The following is a 24,483-nucleotide window of genomic DNA, read 5'->3' on the forward strand; positions in this document are numbered from 1 at the left end:
CCTTAGTGCATGGAAGATTCTGGATTACAGGTCGCACCCTGGCTCTGATACAAAATGTCTCTGCCGCTTTACTTACAAAGCAGGTAGAGTTGGGCCCTGTCTGGAAAAGAGTAAACTTTGAAGTTCCATGATATAGGAAGTGACGCAGAACCACCCCCCTCCCTCCCCAAGCAGACTTCCCATTATGGTGGAAGGCTTAGATGTGTAGCTGAATATCTAGGATAATTGGTGAAGAAGGACTATGTTGACATGGTTGATAGCGAAAAAAGGAGTGAGAAGAGATGCAATGATGGATCCAGGTGGGCAAAGTCCTCAGGAGAAAAGAGGCATTGGAGAAATATAGGAATTTTGATGGTAAATATTCTCTAAGGTAGATCTCCTGCCATGAGGATGTCAATATGGAGTCTGCCTCATGTACTGTGCGGATCTCCTTAGCCAAACCGTGAACTTGAAGATGATCTGAAATGATTAAATTTAGACAGCGTGATCTCTGACTCTGATGGAAGGGGAGGTCATGTGGAGGAGTGAGGCCCTTCAGCTGGCCTAGAAGGATGCAAAGTTACCAGGAACTAGAATCACATTCAGAGGGAGTTCTCTTGGCTTTTACTGTTGCTGCCCTTGTGACTATCATGTTTGGGCACCCGGAGACTGGTTATGGTGGAGACTGAGGACCTCAGGGGAAGATGCCAGGTCCCTCCGAGTACAATTCCCAAAGTGGCAGAAAGTTTAATTAATAAGGATTTGTAACCTGGTTGATCCACGATCACACACATTCTTTCGAAAGGTTTTAAATACCTGGTTGTTCCCTTAGATGTTGGTCTGAGTGTGTTTACTCCTGCCTGCACATTGCTCTGCTGTTAGCGCTTTGATGCCCTTGGGCTAAGTTAGCGCTCTATAAATTTTATATTCATTCAGCCAAGAAATGCCCTAGTAAATAGAGGTCTTTACAAACGTGTCCTTTCCATCTGTTTCTTGTCCTTGTACCCATCTGCGTTCCCTTCAGAATAGGAGCTTGCTTAAGTGAACAATGTATGTGTTAGAAGGTGCACGCTTCAGTCATATTTCAAATCGAATGATCACATCCTGCTTAAGAGCACACATAGTGCCTTCAGCTGAAGCTTAAGTGAGAACTGTATGCCAACCTTCCCTGAAAGTAGGAAAAAGACCCACTCAAGGTAGAAAAAGTGTCAGATGTCAATAAGGAGCGTCATGAAAGCCCTGGTGAGTATGGCTAGAGAGCCTGGCGGGACACAGGACCCTTAGTTTGTGTTTCAAGGTTGGGATTGTTTGTGGGAGACCGCCCCCTCAAGCTGCAGTCACTGGGGGCTGCAGGGCCCACAATCCATGCCTTTTTCTGTGGAGCCAACCCATGGCACTGCAGCAAGCTTGCACACAGAGACAACAGTTCAGAGGTTCGAATGTTCCACGTCCCAGAGGAAGTGGTCTAAGAAAGATGAAAGAGAGTAAACATATCCTTAGTGCACAATAACTATTGCTCACTGACTAGAGTTGCCATTTCTTACCATAATTCAACTCAAGGAGCTTGGTGAAGGTCTCCAGTGGAAAGCCCCAGCTCAGCAGACCTCAAAATGAGTCCTGTTGTGCAGAAGCATGGGCTTGGGAAGCTCTCCTTTTACAAGACAACAGCTGCAGATAACAGCAGAGCCCTGGCATGAACCTGAGAATCAAAGCAAACGCAAGGAGATGATGGACGGAGTGCTGAACATTGCAAACACTCAACCCCAGTCACAGATCTGGGTTGAATCCATCATCGTTCTTTAGCTCACTTTGCCACCCCAGTTCAGACACAGCTAAATGCAAATCAATCTTGACCCTGTGCCTCATGGGAACAGTCCAGCCCGAACTGCCAAGCCATGTCTTCCCTGGACCTGAAACAAGCATTCTGGGACCGGTTTCGGGCTAACAGCCCTCTTCAGCCAGGCTAGCTTGAATCCAGTGGCAAAGTGAGAACGCCATCCACCATGCAGCGTGTTACTTCTTTATACTAGGTACTCTCGCCAAACTCTGGATATGCTCTAGGGAGCGACAACTGCACTTTTACAATACACCATTGTGGCTATCATACCACACGTGCTCCATATTCTGCTGCATATCCTTAAGATACATAAAGAATACGAATGGATATTTAACCTCTTATCTCTTTCTTTCGATTGGATTATTTGTTTGCTCTAACAGATGAGCACGACGCAAAGGTGCGACTGCCACCTTTGCTGAACTATACAAATGCCCGAGTTCACTACCGTTTCTACTTACTTCTAATCCTCTGTATAGATTTAACATCGCCCTGAATAAGTCCTGTTTCTAAGGACGAAACGCAAAGTGAGCTAAAGAATGATGATGGATTCAACCCAGATCTGTGACTGGGGGTGAGGGTTTGAAAAGATTTAACACTTCGTCCATCATCTCCTTGTGTTTGCTTTATGAACCTGGGAACCTGGGAATCGCCCACCCTTTGTTTAGAGTTGAGGATTCCTTGAGGAAAATTCTGTACCAAATAGTACAAAGATTCCTTTTATTCAACCAAAACAGCTGCACCAGCGTGGTAGAAGAGGCGGTTTCCCTAGGAGAGTGACAGGTGCCAGATCCAATCCAGATTTAGACACATACCTGTGTTTTTCCCAGGAAACGCTGGACCCGCAGGAGAGTCAAGAAGAACCGCCTCGCAACAGGGAGCTCGGTTTTGCATTATAACACAAAGAGGTCCCTTTTCTGGCTGGATCACAGAAACTCTTGGAACATACAATGTCTGTATGTCTGTTTACGCTCTTGGTAACTCACCCTTGCAGTCTCTGACCCACCCACATTTTCAAGGTCCAGTCCAATATTTAGACTTTCTTGTCTGCATTACTTGCTGCTCCTTTTTGTAGTGTTATGATATGAACATACGCCTTTAGTGGGGTATGTAAACTGAATATATAAGCATATGCCTGAGGAAGACTGGCGGAACGGGAAGGAGTTAACTTGGATATAAACATATATATATATATATATATATATATATATATGCATATATATTCTCTACTGGCGTTCGCCAGTAGATAGTTAGGACCGTGTTTCCATAGGAAATCTCAAAATTCTATTTTGAATAACTTTGGCGCCGGTTGACGAATCTTCGTGAAATTTTCAAAACTAATGGGGCACTCCGCTCAGCTCCTACCCTGAAAGTCTCGGGGGGGATTCGTCAAGCGGGGCCCGAGAAAAAAGGGGGGTCCCAAAACGCATTTTCCCCATGCATTTTCCCATAGGACCTTTAGTCGAAGGTACAGCCCGAACGGCTGAACAGAATAGCTTGAAATTTGGCAAAGAGGTAGTCCTCAGGTCAGGGAAGTGCCTTTTGCATATATGGAGTCATTCTGTTCAGTAGTTCCTGAGAAAATTTAGTTAAAAGCACATAAATATCTATAGCCGCGCACCGTGCGCGCACCGTGCACGCACCCTAACGTACGCGAGCGTAATTCTGATTGGTGGTTAAATGTTAGCCAACGTTCGAATCGGTCGAAATCAGGAAGTGTCGGCCGCCATTTTGTTTGTTTTGAGTGCGAGAGTACAAAAGGAAGGTGGCGAACGTGAAAAGGGGGCAGGGTAGAGAGTTCCTGACCCCCTAGCCTTTGTCAGGAGGTCCCTGAATGACCCCGAAGGCAGAAAAAAACATTTTAATTTTTTTCAAAAAATCGCGGAGTGCGCGCACGATGCGCGCATGGTGCGCGCACCGTGAAAAACCCTAAAAAAAAATAAAATAAACTTTTTAATACGTAGTTTATTGTAAAATAAATATATAAAAAATATAATAATACATACATAACTTAGCATTTAAAAAACGTACAAATTCACTGAACAAACCATAGGTTTCACACATGTTATAGTTAGGAATTAGCATTTAAAAAACCTTGCAAATTCACTTAAAAAACCATAGGTTTCACACATGTTATAGTTAGGTGGACATTTCACTCGTAAAAAACCAATGAAATTCCCCCGTTATAGTTAGTTCAGATAACTATAACTCGCACGACCGCCACTCTATCACAAGGATGATGTCATCAGTGAGGTCATGAGTGATGCCACTGACCAAGTCATGAGTGATATAATATGTGACCTCATGAGCAGTGGATTGAGGGCGCGCGAGTTATAGTTATCTGAACTAACTATAACGGGGGAATTTCATTGGTTTTTTATGAGTGAAATGTCCACCTAACTATAACATGTGTGAAACCTATGGTTTTTTAAGTGAATTTGCAAGGTTTTTTAAATGCTAATTCCTAACTATAACGTGTGTGAAACCTATGGTTTGTTCAGTGAATATATATATATATATGTATGCATATATATATATATATCAGTCACAAAGAGGTCTACAGGTAGTATGACAACTGATGTATAAAACACACTACAGATAGGATGTTATACACAGAGTAATACGAATAGTATATAAGCATATGAGTAACAGGGTCTCTTAACTGTGGTGCACACAAGCCAGTTTGTTGACTAACATACTTTAAGAGAAAATTGCTAAAAGTGCTATTTTATTAACCCTCACTTCAAGGAGAATTTTTAAAGCAGTAGTGAGAGGAAACGTGTAGACCATCCGTATGGAAAGGCTCAATAGACTTATGACTGTCTCCTATCTTTCTAGAGGACCTCGCCGTTTGCAGTGCTTCATTCTGACATTTTGAATGACTATTTAACTCTTTAAAGAGCTGTCATGAGAGAGATGCAATCAGTCGCTATGCGCTGAATTGAGTGACAGCATTGGGACTTGCAGGCTGAACACGAACCCCGCAGCATACATGACAATCTGCTGTTGTAGCCAGAATAACCAGGGCCTAGAGTGGAACATTTCACAGATGTTTCTCCCTTGCCTGTCTCCTCATTCACTGTGTTGGCAGCACGACTTTGGAAAACCGCACACAAGTGGTCATTTTTGGCAACATCTGTTCAGCTGAGACCTAGTTATTGAACTTTGCGTCTTATGTTGATATGGTGTCAAATACACACATTGTCTGAAAAAAGCAACAAACAGCTGAAAGCAGCATTCTCCCACAGGCAGAGCGCCAGTACATTGAAGTTGAAAATGATATAAATCTATATAAATCTTTGTGCTAAAATAGTTAGCAGCAGTTTGTCAAAAGAAGTTGTCGAATGCTTCACAATCTGTGGATGAAAGCACTGCTCATGCTACTGGAAGAAACACACTTCAAAGGCCTTTCATTGCTCTTTGTCTGACTGACCTTTAAGGTCATTGGGGCGCTGCGTCACCTTCAGCACCCCTAGTTCTAGCGCCCCTAATGCTTTGCATATGGCTGGTCTCGGTCTGGAAGGGCAAAGTGGGCGAAAATCGATTAACTGGAATGCACCTGAAAAATGAATTTAAGACTCCTCCCAGAAAGAGTCTTTTCTAACAACTGCGCAGGTGCAATTAAAGGTGTATGTGCGCGTACAAGTTTCATAAGGCAAATCTTTGGAAAGTTCCATCCTGTTGTAAATTCCACTTGACCAGCTATAAATAGTTGCTACTGGATCCAATGGTTCGTTTGAGATATTTTTTAGGTCTGGCCGAGAGACGTTATGGAAAGGCGCATCACCTCATGGAAATGAAGAGGGGCACATGGCTAAGGCATGGGGACCATCGAGCTAGGGAGATGGTGACGCAGAAAGCGGTGGTGCAGTACTGGTGGTCGTGATATAACACCCAGTAGCAATGATGACAAGCCTTGAGGTGTGACAGGCAGAGAGGTAGAACGAAGTTTTAATAATCAAATCAAACTACAAAGTTAGGTCTCATTTCATAACCCACACCCCTTCTCTTATTTTCTTTTAACAGTTTAGAAATAGTTAACATATTAATGTTAAGTGTTCGCCCTGCTGCTCGTTAAAGGTATATTTTGTGACAACTTTGTATATTGCTCTGCAGATGATGAAACAGGTTAATACAGAGTGAAGTCATCTTCGCCTGGAAGTGCAGAAATAGAGGAGTCCCTAATATTTTCCTTACCTACCCACCGCCCCCACCTCGCCACCACCCGGTACTTACTTATCGACCTCTGAAGGATGACAATCTGATTTCCACCTTCCTTCGAGGGACGGAGCCCGTGAATCATAAGCTCTACACGGCCGCATTACCACACTGAGAGTGACTAAACGTGCAGCCTGTTCCATGAGTCAGTGCCCCCAGCATGGCATGATCAGAGAGGAGTGTGTAACCGAGAACCTGCGGGAGCTCAGAGGCGCGAGGCCGCCGGGAAGGAAGGGGCATATGTGCTCGTGGCCCACTCCATTGCACAGTAACCTCTCCGATCCTTCCACTGACTCCAACTTCTCCCTGAAAATGATACCATTATTACCCAATGTCTTTTCCCTCGAGAGGCAGCGTAAAGCCGTGTTGCCCTCCCGTGCATTCTTTCAGAGTTAATGTAAACAGGCGCATCAGTCGTCAGCAGGGGCTGGGCGTGTGCGAACTTCCCGTCGCGAGGCGTGCGTGCTCAGGAAGTGAGCGCCACGCGCCAGGGCGTTCAGATAGGCGCTGTGAGAGCCGGGTGTTTACAACAACAGAAAAAGAGCTAGCAGGTGGAGGGCGGCATGAGTGTAAATTCACCAAAAGTCCCAGGATGGTGGAAGGGGCATCAGGCACACTTTGACCCCCAGATAACATCGAAGGATTGAACCCCCTGTCCCTCAATTTCATCCTCAACAGCCTCCTACGTGCTCCTGAGGCATGGAAGGGAGGGGGAGGGGGGGCTTATGAGGGAGCTGGTGTCTCCATTCTCCGTCCGCCTTCATCCCCTTGTATGGCACAGCACTAGCATAACATTTTGATGCCGTGGGCAGGGAAAGGCCAGCTCCATATCACGAGACACCCAGCCATGGTTTGAGTTGCCCTCTAGAGCAGTACCAGCACCAGCAAAACTGGTCGGCACGGGGCCCAGGTATGACCGTAAAGGTTAAAGCTCAGAGATTAATGATATAATGCACTCACTAGGAATGAGCGTAATTCCGGCTCACACAAGGAATGCGTAATTACTGAAATGCTCCAATTACTCCTGCGTAATTAAAGCTTTTCCTGGGCCTAGTTCACACACCGCCCTTGTGCTGTTAATTAGCAGTGGGGGATTTAGTGTGGGTCAGTTGGACCCATCCCCAGTCAGGAGGGGCCCACATGTGCAAAGGTGGTTACTGCCAAGGGTCCACTTTGCTGCTGGTCCAAATCCAGGCAAATGTATACGTCAGGTCTGTTCTTCTGCTTCGCTCAATAGCCACCAGGTGAGCCATCAAACCACAGGGTAGCTTGTGTGGGTGGGTGGGGGAGGCTGCAGCACTGTTTGCACCTCCCCACTGGTGTAGTGGTGACAAAATGTGTTGACATCATCGCAATTTGTCAGTGGCTTCATCTCTTGAAAGGTCCGTGATTTGACCTTCATATACTGTCAGCGCGGAGGGCGGGCAAGGGTGGAGATGTCCAGCCAACGAGAGGGGTGTCCCGCTGTGTCTGTACCATCAGAATCACCTGGTATGCATCAGCAGAACTGGTCTGAAGTATCCAGGTATGGCTGTGAAGGATCAACTTCAGAGGTAATGGTCGATGGTGAGCGGGCACACGGTGCCAGGGACGGGGTCCATCAACAATGGGAGGAGGCATGACTGCAAGTAGGGCTTCAGAGCCCTAGACAGATTGGTCACCGAACCTAGTGACCAGTTGAGGACTGGATCCAGCCCTTGTAGATCCAAGCAAATGCAGACCGTGTTTATGGACCCTCTATAGGTGTGCAGCATGTGAATCAAGACACAATGGACAGGCGGCCCGGGCAGCGGGCTACCCTCCACAGGGGCAAGAAGTGGAAACTGAAGAAAATATACATGGGTCTGTGCAACCCGTTCACTTTCTGCCCCGGCTGTAGTGCTTAACTTGTATTAAAAAAAATATGTGCCAGGGCTCTCGTCAGGAGGCTATTGCAGCTTGCACCACACATGGCCCCTGCCATGCTGCCAATGACAGTAACAACACAACTACTAACCATCGCACTCCTACAAGTGAGACAATTCAGACTATTCTATGCCCCCAAAGCTATAAGAATGGCTTAGGCAACAGGTAATTGTCACATTTAATGTATATTGAATTAATAATTAACTGTTGTTGTGGTCATCTCTAAATTAGCCAGTGAGTGCCACCCTGTGGCAGACTTTCATAAGTGCCAGTGCCGAGCACCGGAAACCACCAGCTCAAAGTAAGGACTGCTTGCCCTTATCAACATGATCCAGGGGAAAGACCAGGGGTAGCAAGGGCAGTGCCAGGGGAGTCAAAGGGCCTACCAGTGGCATCAGACATTGAAACACTGGGTGGAGAAGGATCAAAGCACATGCCTTCTGGCACAGCTCCAAGAGCTCCTGAGTAAACAGCGTAAGAAGCCTATCAACCAATGAGGCATCAGTGAGGTACAATCGTCACACCGGGTCCGCAGGGACAGGGAACGCTCACTATGCACTGCCACGCTGCTAAAAATTTGGAAGTGGAACTGACTTCATTTTTAATAACATAAAAGCTGGAGTGGCCTATGCGGTAATGCTAGCACACATCAATCGGATTACATTACAATAATGTACTGCGGCAGGGGGACTGCAATCAATAATGACACTTTTAATATGAACTCCAGTTTATTCTTGGACTTGTGGTTATACTTGAAGCTGACAAAATATGCATTTGAGATTACTCAGTTTAACAAATCGGTGCCACTTGTGAACACTTTTGGATTTGAGTGTACAACATAAAATCAAACTATCTGAAGGAGTCCAGCGTAGCCCCGAAGGACAGCTTATCTGCTACAACACGTGTGCATTATTTCCGAGGCGGGCTCGATAAACTGTATGTCAACAAGGACAAAGAAACATGGCGTTTAGCCCTGCATGCCAAGACATATAATACAGCACACATGAACCGAAGAAGGTGGTCTTGGTTGGTGTCCATATTTGTATAAGAGGCTGTGATACCAACAAATGATTAGCTAAACAAAGACACCTGAATATTACAATCTGAAATTTGAGGTTGAACTGATTTCCATAACACGTAGTTTTAAATGATAAAAACACAAGTTACAAGTGGCGGCGTAAGCATAAACCAGGACAAAACGGCAAAGCATCATTAAAAATCTAATGTCCAGCACTGCTGCGAGTATTAATGGCAATCAGGTGATGCTGGTGCAGGAGAGATGGTTTCAGACTTCCAGGGAGGCGTAGAAATTACCTGGAAGAGAACTTAATAGGACAAATGAAGGAACTTTTAGGTCTAGCTTGACAATGTAGCCGTCTGCTTGACCTATTCTTGCAATATACATAGAGTAGTCTTTGGCGCAGGCCCCATCCGCCAGCGGCACGCTGGGCGAGACCTCTTTTAGCCGCTGCTTTAAGACGGCGTCAATCATATGTTGGATTACCCTGAGGAGTATCCATCTATCATCTCATACTATTGACTGTTTGGAAGATAATGCTGCCTCTGAAGTGGATCCATTGCAATAAACGAGGGACTAGTTTTTATCTAAAAAGTACCCTCTATCCGTACACTTTCTGGCACATTCAGTCCTTTATCCCATACATGCACATTGTATGCAAAAAAAAAAACCTTTATTTATTTCCATTGCAAGACGCATTGTTTCAATTTATAACACAACAAATGCATTGCTAGGGATGGCAAGAGACTATTGGATCGCGTCAGAGGAACAAGATTTTTTTGTCCTTAGCAACTACATTCATCCACCTGGCCGTTGTGGCGCACGGGGCAGCTTTGACAATGTCAATAGGTCTGGCTTACCACGGAAGATGCAAACCTTCTCTATTAGCTTTGCCAATGCTTTTTGTGTTTCAAACAGTGAGAGGATTAACATGGAGAGCATGTTCAATTTCAAATAGATAGGGGTGGGTGAAAGGGCAGACTGTTTTCCTTGCAATTTGCGGTTTACACTTTTTTGCATGAAAAGCAGGACTTTGCAACGTTTTTTATCATGAGAACCCAATTGGCGCGCACATTTTTCACAGCCAGATAGCAAACATCCGTGAGATAAGCACTCATGCACAAAAAGGTTCAAGAAACATATGAGCATCCAGTTTCTGTAAGTCGTGTAGTAAAAGTTGCAAGCTCAGCGAATGATGTACAGCAGACAATTTCCACGAGGCATGGATACAGAGCTCTGGTATCTAAATCACTCCTGAGCCTCCATCCCTGGATACAAAGACCTGCTTTCCAAATCACCCCTGAGCCTACATCCCTGGATACAGAGATATGCTGTCTAAATCACCCCTGAGCCTACATCCCTGGATACAGAGATATGCCGTCCAAATCACCCCTGAGCCTACATCCCTGGATACAGAGATATGCTGTCCAAATCACCACTGAGCCTCCATCCCTGGATACAGAGACCCGCTGTCCAAATCACTCCTGAGCCTCCATCCCTGGAAAAGAGACCTGCTGTCCAAATAACTCCTAAGCCTCCACCCCTGCATGGATACAGGGAACGGTCCACATCATCCATGAGCCTCCATCCCTGCATGGATACAGAGACCTGCTGTTCTAATTACTCCTCAGCCTCCATCCCTGCAAGGATACATAGACCCAGTGTGCAAATCACTCCTGAGCCTCCATCACTGCATGGATACAGAGAACTGTCCACACCATCCCTGAGCCTCCATCCCTGCATGGATACAGAGACCTGCTATCCAAATCACTCCTGAGCCTCCATCCCTGGAAAAGAGACCTGCTGTCGAAATCACTCCTGAGCCTCAATCCCTACATGGATACAGAGACCTGCTATCCAAATCACTCCTGAGCCTCCATCCCTGGAAAAGAGACCTGCTGTCCAAATCACTCCTGAGCCTCCATCCCTGCATGGATACAGAGACCTACTGTTCAAATCACTCCTGAGCCTCCATCCCTGTATGTATACATAGAACCGGTGTCCAAATCACTCCTGAGCCTCCATCCCTGGAAAAGAGACCTGCTGTCCAAATAACTCCAGAGCTTCCATCCCTGCATGGATACAGAGAACTGTCCACATCATCCCTGAGCCTCGATCCCTGCGTGGATGCAGAGACCCAGTGTCCAAATCACTCCTGAGCCTCCATCCCTGCATGGGTACAAAGACCTGATGTCCAAATAAATCCTGAGCCTCCACCATTGCATGGATACAGAGAACTGTCCACATCATCCGCGAGACTCCATCCCTGCATGGATACAGAGACATGCTGTTCAAATCACTCCTCAGCCTCCATCCCTGCATGGATACATAGACCCAGTGTCCAAATCACTCCTGAGCCTCCATTCCTGCATGGATACAGAGACCTTCTGTCCAGATCACTTCTGGGCCTCCACAGCTGCATGGATACAGAGACCTGCTGTCCAAATAACTCCTGAGCCTCCATACCTGCATGGATACAGAGAACTGTCCACATCATCCCTGAGCCTCCAACCCTGCATGGATACAGAGACCTGCTGTTCAAATCACTTCTCAGCCTCCATCCCTGCATGGATACATAGAACCGGTGTCCAAATCACTCCTGACCCTCCATCCCTGCATGGATACAGAGACCTGCTGTCCAGATCACTCCTGGGTCTCCACAGCTGCACGGATACAGAGACCTGCTGTCCAAATAACTCCTGAGCCTCCATTCCTGCATGGATACAGAGAACTGTCCACATCATCTCTGAGCCTCCATAGACATGCTGTTCAAATCACTCCTCAGCCTCCATCCCTTTATGTATACATAGAACCGGTGTCCAAATCACTCCTGAACCTCCATCCCTGCATGGATACAGAGACCCGGTGTCCAAATCACTCCTGGGCCTCCATCACTGCAAGGATAGAGAGGCCTGCTGTCCAAATACCTCCTGGGCATCCACAGCTGCACGGATACAGAGACCTGCTGTCTACAGCACTCTAAGCCTCCATTCCTGCATGGATACAGAGACCATTTGTCCAAATCACCCCTGAGCCTCCATCCCTGCACTGATACAGAGACCTCCTGTCCATATCACCCCTGAGCCTCAATCCCTGCATGGATACATAGACTTGTCCACGGGACTCCCACTCCTTCAGCCCTGGATACAGGGACCTGTCCAAATCACTCCTGAGCCTCCTTCCCTGCATGGATACAGAGAACTGCTGTCCAAATCCCCCCTGAGCCACCATCCTTGCATGGATAGAGAGAACTGCTGTCCAAATCACTCCTGAGACTCCATCCCTGCATGGATACAGAGACCTGCTGTCTACAGTACTTCTGAGCCTCCATCCCTGAAAGGATACAGAGACCTGTCCACAGCCCTCTGCACCTCCATCCCTGCATGGATACAGAGATGTGCTGCTGACATTACTGGTGAACCTTCAGGCAAGCATGGATAGAGAGAGATCTGTTGTCCGCAGCACTTCTGATACTCCATTGCATTTCAGAATCCGAGGCATGCCTTTCTGAGTTCTCCTCGGACTCTATGCCAGCGTAAATGTGTAGCCGTGCACGCCCCAGCACTTCATTTGCCTCTGTTACTGTCTCTCCCTATCAGTAATTACTGCATGGAGACAGAGGACACCTCTCACCATCACTTGTGAACCAGTGTCCTCTCCCCATCACTCGTGAGCCACTGTTACCTCATGGATATAGAAGTCCATTCTATCCATCACTCCTGAGCCAATGCTACTGCATGGATACAAAGGTCTCTTCTCTCCATCTCTCCTGCACCAGTGGTATTGCATGGATAAAGAGGCCTGTTCTCTCCATCACTCCTGAGCCAGTGTTACTGCGTGGATACAAAGGTCTCATCCCTCCATCACCCTTACACCAGTGCTCTTGCATTGATAAAGAGGCCTGTTCTCTCCATCACTCCTGAGCCAGTGTTACTTCATGGATACAAAAGGCCCATCTCTCCATCGCTCCTACACCAGTGTTACAGCGTGGATACAGAGGTCTACCCTGTCCATCACTCCTAAGCCAGTGTTACTGCGTGGTTAAAGGGACCTGTTTGAATGATAAAAATACAGCAATAATGAAGGTTCAGTGGGTCCCTCGAAGCTCTGGGCCCTGGTGCCACTGCACCAGCTGCACCACTGGAAGCTACGCCCCTGTGTGAGTGTGCTGCCTCGTACCTGTCCGTGCAGAGGCCCCGCGCCCCCCCCCCTCACATTCCCGAGCCCGTGAAGCAGCAGGGTAGCACCGCTCCTCTGGAGGGGAAAGGTTGCCTTCTCTGTAGGACATCCCTGCCCTTTGCAAAAACCCCATCCGTGGGCAGGTCCTGTGGGCTGCGGGCTACAGGGAGGGAGTGGGGGAAATAGTTCAGGGGTGATTAATAGGGTCCCCAACGCACCCCCCTGCCATTCCTGCGGCAGGGACGTTTTTGGAAGAAGTTACGGATTAAACCTTGAATAAGCACGCAGCCCGCACACAAGAACATTCTAAGAAAAGCGTGTTTGCCAAAAAGGAAAAACCCCTCTCTGCTGAGTATGCCCGGAATGCCTTGTTATGTTTGAGCGTTCACACAGGGCAAAAGAGAAGGAGCCGCGCTGCATCATGGGACGTGAGGACTGGGCGAGAGCCACAGCAGAGTGAGGAGGCCCTTGTGCCAAAGAAGGGCTGAATGAGTAACCCCTTAAAGGCGCGCACCCAAAGTTCTGTAGCAAGAAGGGCACGACCCTTGATGTAAGCAAGGAAAATGGGCACGATTGCTCCCCTGGTTGGATAGTAAGATTTATAATTGAGGAGGGTTACCAGATATTGAAAACCAAAACCCGGAACATTCCACAAACATAGAAGTAGGACTACCGTTGTTCATGGACCGAGGATATACTAGTTAATTTTGCATTAGAACACGTGAAAACATGTTCCCCACAACCAACCACCTGTTCAGTCGATCCTCTAATAAAAAAAATCCAGAATATGCGCTATATGTACTGATATTTGCCTGAATAGATGCTGCAAAAACCATCATTCTCACGGCCAATCCAGAGTGCCTGGTCACCCTAACATTGTGGAATGGTGGGCCCCTGACACGCTTGGGCCCCGGTGCCAGTGCATCAGGTGCCGTAATGATAGCTAGCATAGCGCAACCCTCAAATACCCAAGTTCAAAAGGAGTACGAGAGGGATAATCATAGTTGCTCATCTGTCTCTTCAAGGTCTCTCGCTGGTGCTCCTGAACAAAATAACATACAGGGTGTAGATCTTTGGGATTCACTTAACCTATTGATTCCCCAAAGAAAATAACATACAATACATGCTCTGGGTTCATAGATAATCTAGGATGGCTGTGGTTGACCCCTCTCATCGATATCCCCAAAGAAGATAAACAGTCTTTGGGGGTAACAAGCAACCTCATTGCTTTACGGCTCACTCATCTCACTGGTGTCCTAAAAAAAAATAAGAAACGCGCTTTGGGGTAACAGATGAGCTGCTGATCCTTGAGGCTCAACCAGTCTATTGGCTTCCACAAGCACGATGGGAACAAGCTTAGGGAGCAGTGTGTGGCCTGTTACCTTTTATCTCACCTCCCTGATACATCAACATGAAAGAAGAAACACAGCTGGTGTTAGGTGGTGACCAGGGATTCTCCTAGCTAATGAACCCCCCGCTCACAAAGCTGGACCTACACTGGACCTGGTTTCACCCACATGTTGGAACCATCAGTCTCGGAAAACCACCTTCAACATTCGATGAATCACTAACCTCAACGTAACCAATGTTAACTGACTGACTATGCACGCACACCACTAACCACTGAAACAAGCACCAGAAAAGGGTGCAATACACCCTCCCAAAAATCCTAAAGAAGACTTTTCTCCCCACCAACTACGCATTCCTGAAGACTCATCAGGAAAGTCCATGTGAAGGATCATGCTATGGTGCTGTGCGTTGCACAAAAAGGTTAATTACATGTAACATATTGGCAAGATAGCAAACCAAACAAGTGAACTCTTCAAAAGCCACCATGACATTACTGAATCAAAAAACAGCAAACCCTTTAGAGAAGGAAATGTGATTTTGGTCCCAAAAAACTGGTGCCCCAATTTGATCTTTGGAACTTGATCAAACAAATTGAATAATTCTGGCAAATCGTGGTACTGCCCTGTGCCCCAAACTGGAGTCATGTGAAAACACAAATATGCAGTGGTTACGTCTGGTACTTTCCCAATAGCATTCCTCACCTTACCTTCCAATCACAACCTCGATCTGGGAAACTGGCCCCACCTGAAATTCCACGGTCTGCGTAAGTTCTGCGCTTTATACTGGCTAAAGTTCATATGTCATTTAGTTTATATGAAATGTATCTATGACCAGATTGTTTTGTATATTTAGTATAAGTGCCAATATATGACTTTTAGGAGTTTGATCCGGTTTAATCTGAACAGTTTAGTGGTTGGTCGTTGGGTTTCTATATTGTTTGTATGTTGACGGTTTAAGCGCCTTGAAGCGCACGTAGGCAGGTAGGACCTAAACGGATTGCAGTGCTGGACCCAAGCTCTCGAATGTCCAATAAATGAAATGGAACTGTCCAGGGAAGCGAAACATATTCTGGCCACATAGAATGCTGTTCAATCTCCACCCGGTAACATGTTGGCTCTAAGCAAAACAATCGGAATGTAGCGATATGCAGGTTTGCGAAAATAGTGACAATATGGTGCTGTCAACCTTGATGCCGGGGAACCGGGTTCGAGTCTCAGCAGGGACGCTCACCATCCGATGATTCTGAGCAAATCACGTATTGCTGGCCGCACAACATGTAAATACCTTCCAAAAACGTTATTTTTTCTCCATTCACTCTAAATGGGATTACACACTTAATCTTCTGGCCTCGCCCTCTTTGGCGAGTAAGCTAACAAATTTGCACCCTATCCCAAGGGAAAGTCACCCCGGCCCTCGGTGCCACTCTTTCCGCTCCACCCCCACATTATCCACGTTTTTTTTTATAGAGAGGGCGGTAGGTACACGCGCACCTGAGGAAACTCGCATCAGCAACACCGGCGCGCCATAAAACGAGTCCGCACAAGCCAGTCAGCTGCCGGCTGACCTCACCGGCTGCGGTGCACCGCGCCGGCCGCTAGGGGGCAGTGCGGGCGTCCCCTCACAGCTACAGCAACAAGTGGCAAGCACAACGCGCGAGGGGAAAGTACCACAGGCGATGAAAAATGTAGACTATCAGGGCGTGGAAATCAGCGCCGTGCCCCGTCTGAAGTGTGATCACACAGATTCCACCAACTGACATATGTAAGAAGGCATCCTGGAGCGGCAGGGCGGTGCCAGCTGCACAGTAGCAGCTGAAGTGGGCTGCCGCCTCTCAGTGGCATCCCATTCATTTCGGGCAGCTAGTTCTTCAGTCCGCTCATGTGCAAGTTTACACATACTAAGTAATGAGGGTCTCTGGCACTAAAAATACTAAATATAAAACAATTCTGATTCACAGATTATGTAAGCAATGTCCCTCTAGAATAGATTAACCTGTGTCATTACTCTTCTGTTGATATCCTGAAAACTGGCCTAGAGCTGGACTTCTTGGGTCTACGCCGGACACCGTCCATTATAATGCGCAGCTTGTAATATCGTCAAACCAAACTCGTGTGCCGCGGCCTTCCTTGTTTGTTCCTAGCAAATGTAAGCTCCTGGAGGAGACAACAATCCTCAGAGTTGTGTTCTCTGTGCCTCGTGCCATGGTCTTACTTTCTCTGAGTTCACTTGCTGTGCTTATCTTTTTGAATGTTTGTGATCGAGGCCTCTCATACCAGCGATTGGACGAGTAAAACAAATATAACATGTTTATTACATAACTTTGAAATAGACAGTGTAATCTGTCCACTCGAATCTGAAATAAACCATTTTCTGGCAGAAGAGGTGCCCTTTTCCCTGCCGGTCAGCATACCTGAATCTGTCAAGAACTTGCGGCTCCGAGACATGACCCCCTTCGCCCCCACCCCAGACGCAGGATGTTTAGACCCTGCCATCATCCTGCGGCCGAGAGTGGGCAGATGTGAGCGCCATTACCATCAGCATGTGCAGTGTCAAGTCAAAAACAAAGATTTACGCCCTCCGCCCCCTTTCCCGGGGGTGGGTCTGCGAGCAGCCATTCACTCCCCCAAACAATGCTCCCCAAACAATACCCGCAGGCCGGCACACGGCCACCCCTACCGCCATCCTCAAATAACTTTAAGAAGCAGCAGGTTGGGATGCGTCCCCCCCCCCCCCCCGTGGCTGCCCCCTGCCGCCCCCAGTTGGGACCTTTTCAAATTCACTTCCAAAGCTGAAGCGCCGCCTTCCTGCCCACCAGCAGCACACAGCCCGGCACACAGGGCGCAGCCGAGCCCGCCTGACAATGGGCAGATCTGTGCGGCACAATGGGGCCATCCGAGGGGCTTTCCAGCCCTTAGGAGAGGGGGGAGCTTTGACGAGATTGCAATAACACCCTCCCCGCGGAGCATCGCTGTGAAAAGATTACCTCGTCAGTGTCTCTGGGGTACGGCAGAGGCTCGCACACACGCAAGTTTCCTGAACCACACAACTTCATCGAAGAATTGTGTGTGTTAGTGTGAGGGGAGAGTTCACGGCTATGCACCAACCCTCTCACTCAGTAGCTTGCCCCTCATTAAACTTGTTGATAACTTTACTGTTTCCCCCCTCCCCCCCCCCCTCAAGCCTCCTTTCCTCCTCCAAAGCAGGTTCACCTCTCTGTCTGTCTCGGAATCTCCAAGCCCGTTGTCTTTACGTGTTTAAGCAAAAACCCGCTCCCGCACTGCACACAGTCCGCCGTTCAGGTCCGATAAACAGACGCACTTTCACAATGTGCTGTAAAAGTATATAGTAATTCTGCACAGCGCCAGACTTCGGGCAGGTGCTGCTTCGAGGCGCAAAGCCCCACGCAGGACGAAAGGACACGTACTCTCCCCCCCCCCCCCCCCAATGCAGGTAACTTGAAGAACAAGGTATGCGCCTTACCTTGGGACAACTATCGCCCGCAGACTATCTATCGAATTGCTGGATCGATTCAGCCGGTGCAGGCACACATCCCGTGCTGTGCCGAGGGGACCCAGACTCCCAGCGACCCAGATCCCTCTGCTCCGTCCGAGCGTGCTGTTCAGACCCCTCCAGTCCGTGCCTCTCCGGCGGTGTAAAGATGCACACCGCCCTCACTGTGTGCAGAACGCATCAAGCCCCGCGATCCGATGAACTCACACCCCCCGCCCTCAGTCAGCAGCGCTGATTTACTGCTCCTCGGCCACACCCCCGGGCAGGCGGGGGCAGCCGGTGCCAGCGCCCCTAACCCCCTCCTCCCGCCCAGCTACAGGCGCTGACCCGCCGGTGCCCTTTCCCATCATTTAATATGTTCCCATTGGTTTGTCCTCACCCAATCAAACCGGCAGTGAAAATGAAATTGATTCTGCGTATCATGTGCGCGCTGTGTGGTCCTCTCGGAGGCCTGACCCCAATAACTTGAATTACACGTGTTAATCGGTATTACGAGCCCCATAAGGGCAGCTAATGCATGTTTATAGGTTTTCGTGTCACCGAGAACAAAGACGCAAGTCCATTAAAATAATTGCGACTGGTCTCCATTGTGCGGGAAAGACACAGCAGCCATTTACAGAAAATGAGTGCATAGAAAGCGACAGTGTGCGCTATACAGATGTCTGCACCCAGTTCTCGTGTACTAATTAGCGTGTTGCAGTGTATTAGCAAGCAGAGCGTATGCTCTAACACCACTCGTGTGAAACCATGGAATTATGTATCGACGGGTAAGATAGTTCAGAGGGTTAACGCTCCTGCGTCAGGCAACTTTCTGAAAGGGCATATGGTCGGGTCAAAGCGAACATTTCTCGTATCGAGCGCCAATAAAAGGATTAGGTTTGCAGTTGAAGACAGTAGCATCTGTTTTTGTGTAGCGCTGCTTACCACATTCCAGCACTAGGCGCATTGGTATTCGATCGCATGTCTCCGAGTCTGCACTCATATGTTATTGCTTACATCGCTTCCAGAACAACGGATGGAAGGAACGCGATGGACATTAAAAACAGCGAAATTGGTGAAACAAACTAGTTTCTTTTACTTTGGTGCCTTTAAAAAGACAGTATCTGTCCATCTTACATTCAAATATTTATACAACACTAGATGCGATTGGACCTTTGCCGACAGTAAAATATTAGGTACCAAATTAGCCATCAATCAATAAAATACTTTATTTCGGTTCTTTAGCAAACCATAAAAGTGCGTATACAATATACAATACTTTGTGACAGAAGAAAAGAAAACCATACATTTCACCAAGTGCCAGTGCACAGGAGGAAATACATTGATGGTATGGGTACATAAAAAGGACAGAGTTTCATGAATTAAACATTACTGGTCCAGACAGTTTCTCAGTCTGACAGATAACTTTAAAAACTCCTTAACTTGGAGGATACTGTCACTGTGCAAAAGCTGCAAATACAAAAGTGCCGGCCTGATTTGTTTAAAACCAAGTTTTTTTAAAAGAGTTACTAAGTATCGCTTGCGTGGAAATTCATAAAATTTACATAAAAAAATAAAATGCAGCATATCCTGCGGAGACTTTCCGTCGCAGCCGCAAGGCGCTGCTGATTTGTTAAAAATAACAGTCTTAGGTCTAATAAGCAGGTGATGGAACAGATTAAACCTAAATCTGGTCAGTAAGAATTTTTCATGTGTGGTCAGTGAACCTGCCAGGTATGGTTCAAGAGCCTCAGTAGTCTTTAGCATAACAAACCAAATTAGCCAATAAACGTCTCAACCTGGAAATCCCCATCCAGAAGAGTTGTCGTCTAGCTTAGAAGAGATTTGGCACAAAAACAACTGGACGGCCCTCGTTTTCAATGTGAGGCTACCACAGAGCAGGCAACTAGCTAAGGAAAGCCGCGAGGAGCCCGGGTCGACCGGCAGACCCAGCCGGTGAGGTGTCTGAGACCTACCGCAAAGGCTCGGATCCGTGCAGTCTAACAAACCCTCCCCTCTCGTCCCTGGCAATACAGCAAAGACATGCTGACCTTTCACCGCTACAGTTATGAAGATCTGTGAGTCAGCAATCCGCCTTGACTCAAAGAGCCCTTCTGTACATCAATGTTCTGCTTGGTGCAGCCTTACCTCTGAGGACCGCCCCCTGTTGGCAAAGCATGTGAATCTCCTGCTCCCCAAGGCCTCTGGGGCTGCATCTTCTGACGCGCACCACCCGCGCCATCTTTGAACGTGCTTCCACCTTTTCTCTGGAGCCTAATCACTGGTGATTGCCCTTACTTACCTTCACCTCTCTCTTAGTGCGTAGAAGCAACTGTAATTTGTGTTTAGTGCTATACAAAAATCTAAAAATAAACAACAACCACCTTTTTAAACAACCCCCAGCAGCCTCCAGGGGCCCAATCAACTACTCCGCATATCAGATCTACCACAGTGGAGAAGGGCCTCACCCTGGCCTCCTCCATGGCTTGGCTGTGGATATCCAACCTACACCGCGTCTAAGACGGTCCTCACACACCTTGGGCTGCACAGTAATGATCCAATCCAACCCGCGCTCACGAGTGTCAGTAGACATGTCGCAATCGCCACCACCAGGGAACCACGTTAGGTCTCGTGAGGATCCTACTGGTCACCTTTATCGTTCAATGAGTGGAAGCACTCCCTGCCCAGAGGACTGCAGCCACGCCGTGGAGATGTTTCATTTCCCCCCCCCCCCGAAGAGTTCTCCTCTTACCTGAAAACCTCTCATATCAAAACTATGGTAAAGAAACAAGTGCTTGACCAGGCAGATCCAGCGAACCACTGGACAATACCCACAGTCTGTTGTATGGTAAGCTCATTGGAAGGCACGCATTGACCAAGATCCTGGCCTTCCTAGAAGAAAATACCATCCTCTCCAATAGAGAAAATGGATTTCGACTTAGTGATGAATGTGGACTCGCAGCTTCTGCCACCTGGCAGTGATCCCAGGAATCCTATTGCTTCTCATAAAGTCACCGCCCTCATCCTTCTGGACCTCTCTGCTTCTTTGACATGATAGATCACCAGTATTACTCAAAGACCAAGTGACCTTGGAATATAGGGTACATTCAGCAATTTAGTATATGGGTTTCTTATGGGTTTCACCAACTCATTCAAACTACCTGCTACAATTACGCTGATGGAATGCAGATCATTCTATAACTGGCCAAGCCTTCTGACCTTGACACCTGCACTCCTGGCCAACGCATCCGAGTTGCGGACTAAGCTTGAACGACATTTTTAATACGCTTGTAAAATTAGCAAAATTACCAAGTTTCACCTTGTATGAAATGTGTGAAATGCATTGAAATGTCATCAATTATTTTTTAAGCGAGTGAGTACCTCTTCTAAAAACGTCTCACGAGGTACCAGGGGGAGACTAGTTTGCGCACAAAATTTCAAGGCAAGAGATATTTTCAGCTTGGACCACTCTCTTGCCCGTATCACTCTAGACTTTTTTATGCAAGTTGTGATCTCACACACAAGATGCCAGCAGAAGATACTCTAAAAGTGAACATTCACAACATTTTAATGGAATATTTTTAACATTCACAATAAATGTATGCAGTTTTGTACAGTCTAATGTGAGCCACTGGGTGCTACATAACCATGTACTTCTACAAGCCAGAGGTGACACAATTGGAACACACCTCTCAACCTCTTGCAAGCCACCCACCATTCCTCACATAGACTAACACTGGAAACACAGACTATACCAACCGCGCCCAATATACTATGTAATAGTTGATTGTTTTGCGAAACAGGCATTGACAAAAGCAATGGGACTCATCTTTTGATTTTTGTGGCCCCAGCATCACTACGCATACATGTGCACACGTAATGACGCGAAAACCATTTCATTTTTTGTTTTAATTTACTATTTCCACATGTCGAACTTCCATCTTGGAATTGTAAATCAAAAATCATAAACAGTGGGCTACAGTGCATTTTGGTTACAAAAAACAGGACTGTTGTGGCATCAAATTGTTGCTGCTGGGCCTTCAAAAAAAGATGAAAGTAAGTCTTTTTTGAAAAAACACATATGAGACAGGTAAAGTAGTGTGGCGGTGGGGATGGAGTAATTTCTGACGATTGGTGGGAGAAGCCGGGGATGGTGAAGAGTGGGGTGGTGGTGGGGTGTAAATAAAACTGAAAACCTGGCACAGGAAGGCAAGGCCAGACTGGGAACCCAAAGCAACCCTGACAATTTTGTCGAACCAGCCCCCCTCCCATGAGGCTGAGGGGGTTGCAAGTGTGAAGCGCTGCTTGCTGCTTTTGTTACTGGGGGCCGATGTTGCAGCACTGTCAGTCCGGCCCTGCGGCAAATGATAGGGAAGGAAAGGAATAACTAAATAGGAAGTGTGAGCAGCACAGAGAGAGTTGGGGGACACGGATTTCAGACAGGAAGCAGCACACAAAGGAGTGCTTTAAAAAAGTAGTTGGCATTGGGATGACATGACATCACATTCTCAACATACAGGCATAACTACTTAATTTCAATACACGTTTGAGGGCTTTGATGAGATTGCATGAGAACAATTTGTCACAGGGTCAATATATTAACAAATATGTATAAATCCGGCACAAAGCAACAGTTTACGGGGTTTGATGATACTGCATAGGGATAGCATGTCCAACATGACTGCAACTCCTATGCAAAGGAAGAGTTCATGTGCATGGCTGACACTGCCTAAGGACAGCAAGACATTGCCTGCTAAACACATAGAGCCCGGACCCTCCAGGATGACCCCCGCCCCAACCTCATGCTAACCCACAATCAAACTAGCCAGTCCAAGAGTGTGGGTAAAATGACCATGTTTAATAACCATCAAAGCATTCATAAACATGACAAAAAACATTTATAAACTCACATTTAAAATTCACTATTCACACTTTTAATATTTACAAGCGTTCTCAATGGTCATAATCACCGGTTATGCAATATCTAAGTACTCCAGCACCAAGGGGCCTTCTGGCTCGCATCCCCTATCTGAGAACCACGCAAGGCGCAACCCACCTGCGTCCTTGAGTGGTGAGCCCCCAGCCCTCGGTCCTTGTCCGTCTTTTCCAGGGGCCCACCCCTCCACCACCAGGCTGCCAAGGAGGCTCGTGTGACCTGTGACCCTTGCCTCTCCAGCGTGTGTTCCCATTCTCCCTGCGGAGAGCTTACCGTCTCTCCCCTCAGTGCTGGCCTCGGAAGTATGTAAGCAGGCCTCCCGTTACCCTGAAAATCACTGTTCTGTGGCCTCTTTTCCGCCACTAGGGTGACCAGGGCCCACAGGTCCTTCACCCTCCCCACCAAAAAACAAGTTCTGAACAAAAGACCAAATCCCCTTGATCCACATGTCCGTGCCAATGTCTGACAAATGGACGCCATCTTGGTGAAACATCAGGTCCCCAGTGATTAGCCTATGGGGATATGACACAAGCGGCCCGGTCCTGAGCACAGCTTGGCCAATTCCCCGTTGAGGCGTCTCACTGAGACGTTCAAAGTCGAGATCTGACACCCGTGGACAATGTCCGGCGGGGTATCATGCAGGACCAAGCAATCCGAGCCCGGGGAAATGCTCTCCCAAGCCAGGCGAATTCGGTCAGTAATGCTACCCTCACTGCCATGCGACCCAATTCCACCATGTCGTTTCCGCCCAAATGCAGGATAATTAAATCCAGGGACTGATGTCCTTCGTATTCCCGCGTCTCTTCAATCAGCTGCCGCAACTGTCGAATTCGCAGATCGCCGCCACCTCGCCATAGGAACGACGTTCCCTTTAAACCCGGTGGTTTAGACACTCGCTTCTGCCGTAGCCGAACTGTGGCACGCTGCATGAACGAGTGTCCCAACACCCATATCCCCTTTAAGGACATACTAGTAGCAGGAAGAGAAATAGAAAAGTCAGCGTGGTCATATCAATACATCGGTTCGTTGTCTTACAGCAACTCAGGCCGCACATAGCGCTTAAAACAGGTCGATGATCAGCGCCCCACTTTTTTGATCGCCTCGGTCGGTAAGCCGGCGCCTGCCGCCAGAATTGCCGCCCCAATTCTGAACGAGTGTGACCAATATCCTCTAGGATCAAGACCAAGACACTCAAGGGTCCGTCGAAACATGGCCCTGAACTGGTACTGCGACAAGCATTCGCCCTGTTCATGTATGAACAGGGCCTGTCCACCCCTGAAGGACGCATGGCCAAGTATGTTTCCATCCTGGCCACGGGGCAAATCTCCTCCCCCGGCGCGGGGGACAAGCGAATTATGGACCCCTTCCCCAACGGATCTGTCTTGGATTTCCTCAGCGCCACCACCAGGCCACCGTGGGCTAAGTTCGTGTCCTGCTGCTGGAGCCCCCCTGCGTGATCTAGTTTAGAGGTCCCTACCAATCCTGCGAGTCGGAACGCACCATAAAAGGCTAAGGTAAATGCTGCCCCAAATAATATGCACTCATAATGAGAGGAGAATACTGACTGTAGTACCC

General features: G+C 47.6%; 1 protein-coding gene across 2 annotated transcripts in view; it reads right to left on the minus strand.

Moving 5' to 3' along the window:
• BCAR3 (BCAR3 adaptor protein, NSP family member) overlaps positions 1 to 18,206 on the minus strand; it is a 261,862-nt gene extending 243,656 nt beyond the window's left edge. Inside the window, exon 1 of one of the 2 annotated variants that reach the window (XM_085602205.1) lies at positions 17,964 to 18,206. The gene's annotated coding sequence lies outside the window, so the exon portion shown is untranslated. Of the gene's footprint in view, positions 1 to 6,049; positions 6,182 to 17,963 lie in introns of those variants that run through there. The other variant, XM_085602208.1, reaches the window with a different exon arrangement.
• Positions 18,207 to 24,483: the final 6,277 nt, after the last annotated feature.

The sequence above is a fragment of the Triturus cristatus genome, chromosome 4_2, assembly GCF_964204655.1.
Source record: "Triturus cristatus chromosome 4_2, aTriCri1.1, whole genome shotgun sequence".
Taxonomy (NCBI): domain Eukaryota; kingdom Metazoa; phylum Chordata; class Amphibia; order Caudata; family Salamandridae; genus Triturus; species Triturus cristatus.